This window comes from Malus domestica, chromosome 14 (genome assembly GCF_042453785.1).
Source record: "Malus domestica chromosome 14, GDT2T_hap1".
NCBI classification, from domain to species: Eukaryota; Viridiplantae; Streptophyta; class Magnoliopsida; order Rosales; family Rosaceae; genus Malus; species Malus domestica.
This window is the reverse complement of record NC_091674.1, coordinates 3,547,570-3,550,331: the sequence shown is the minus strand read 5'-3', so window position 1 is coordinate 3,550,331 and position 2,762 is coordinate 3,547,570.

The window sequence follows — 2,762 nt, the reverse complement described above, 5'->3', positions numbered from 1 at the left end:
ACGAGGAAACAATGTTTGACCGAAGATTAACCCCATTACATGAAAATTAGAACCAACTCGAACGATCATATTGATTTACGATACCTATTTTCAAGGACTACATTAATCTATTTTCAATTTTAAGGACCATTTTGGGTCAATTTTATGGACCATCTTGATGACGTGAGTCAATTTCATGGACCATTTGTGATAAAAACCTGTAAATCTTGTGAGGCCCATTTATGTGTCACATCAGTATTTAACGGAATTTTTAACATAATTGTGACGGAATGACCATATTGATTTGCGACATCTATTTTTAGGGACTACATTACCATATTGATGGTCAAGGTCAATTTTAGAGACCATTTATTATATGAAGTTGCGATTTGACACAAATTTGATACCGCAAAAACTACAATTTACCCTTGGAATTTCATTGACCCTTGAATTGTACTAGATTAGAGCCACGCCGCGTGTGTTCATAATTCGAACTTGGAAGTGTGACAAGAATAGAGTTTAAAATTTATTCGATACGGTTGATTTTCCATGGAAATATCCAAAAAAATTTAGAGAAAGTAAGGAAAATGGGTGGTGAAGTTTAAACTTCACCTCATTTTGGAGAAACTCTTAAGTTTAGGCTAAAATCGACAGATATCGTCGATATTTCTGACACACTGTTAAATATCGGAGAAACACTTATATTTTTTTTTTTCCAAACCAATGTTTGACAATCTCTATAATTTTGTTCTAAATTCCATCATTTATATCAAAAACAACTGATATTGGTATCAATATTTCTACAAATTAGCATATCATTGATATTTCCATAAATATCGATATTTTAAACACTGAACTGGAGAGAACCCTACCATCATGCGGTTAGAATTAGTTTAATCGTAGTAGGTCCTTAAAACATATGTGAATGTCATGTCAATTAGTTTAAGTGGTTGATTCTGCATTGTTTTTAAGTCTAGCCTATTGCACCATATTCCTAAGTTCTATGGGTTGTCCATGGAAGATCCTAATAAACATTTGAAGGAATTTGAGGTTGTTTGTTCAAGCATGACCCCTGTGAATGTTGATGGGAGCATTCTGAAAATGAAAGCTTTTCCTTTTTCTCTCATGGAAAAGGCCAAGGATTTGTTATATGAATTAGCACCCGGAACTGTCACATCTTGGGAAAGCATGAAACGGGCGTTCTTGGAGAAGTTTTTCCCAACTTCTCGAGTCATTCTTCTACGCAAAAGGATTAGTGGTATTCAGCAAAATCAAGGAGAATCCTTCCAGGTAAGTTCCGTTTCTAATTTGCAATCTCAAATAACTAACTTTACTTCGATGTTTTCATAGTTTATGGAAAGATGCAAAACGCAAGGAATTTCCCCAAGTGTGTGTGGTGTATGCTCCATTCAAGGCCACCCATCTAAGAAGTGTCCTCAATTGATTGAGAATGGTGGATGGGAAAGTGCAAACGTCATTGGCTACCAAGGCCCGAATCAGCCCTGATATGATCCATATGCCAACACTTACAATCCGGGATGGCGTGATCACCCAAATTTCAAATGGAAGGAGTCTCAACAACCTCAAGGAATTCAGCCACCACCCCAAGGCTCTACGCTGGGATATACCCAAGGCTCTACGCACCAACACAACCTCAACCACAACTTGCCCAAACCAATTCAGGTACATCCATGGATAATGATCAAATTGTTCAATTACTAACCTCTTTGGTGCAGGGGCAGCAAAATCAAAACAAAATAATGCTCAATCAAGCTAAGGAGGTGGATGAGTTGAAGAAACAAATGGGCCAAATGGCGGAGTTCATGGGGCAATTCAAAGAGCAAGGCAAACTGCCTAGCACAACCGTTGTGAATCCAAGGGAAGGATTTGAATCCGCCAAGGCCATTACGTTGAGAAGTGGAAAAGAAGTTAGAATGGACCCCCAACCATCAAAATCTGCCCAAACAGAGGATGAGAAGCTGCAACAAGAGGAAGATGTCCAACATACACCCACGGCAAGGAAGGAAACAACCTTGCCGTGCACTCCGAGTACCCCTAAATCATCCACCACAGGTAAGTTGGGTTCAAATTGTGTTAATTCTAACCCTATTCCACCTGATGCACCATTTCCTCGCAGATTCATGTAAACAAAGAAGGAGGAAAGCGACAAGGACATTCTGGACACTTTTAGGAAAGTGCAAGTGAACATCCCGCTCCTTGACGCAATCAAAGAAGTCCCGAAGTATGCCAAGTTCTTGAAGGAGTTGTACACAACCAAGAGGAGAATGTCGAACAATGAGGTAGTAAAGGTAAGTGAGAATGTGTCCACTGTTTTGCAATGCAAACTGCCTCTTAAGTGTAAGGACCCAGGTAGCTTTACTATCCCTTGTGTTATTGGAAATACCAAGTTCGAACATGCCATGTTAGACTTAGGTGCATCAATAAATGTCATGCCATATTCAATTTATGCATCCATGAACTTAGGTGAGCTGAAAAATGATGGCGTAATTATTCAATTAGCCGATAGATCTAATGCCTATCCAAAGGGAGTTTTGGAGGGTGCTTTGGTGCAGGTCAATCATTTGATCTTCCCGGCTGATTTTTATATTCTTGAGATAGAGGATTTGGCCCATTCTTCCCCATTGCCCATCTTACTTGGCCGACCATTCATAAAGACGGCTCAAACCAAGATTGACGTGTTCACATGGACATTGACCATGGAGTTTGATGGCGACATTATAAACTTTCAAGTTGCAGATGTCATGAGGTACCCTAGTAATGAT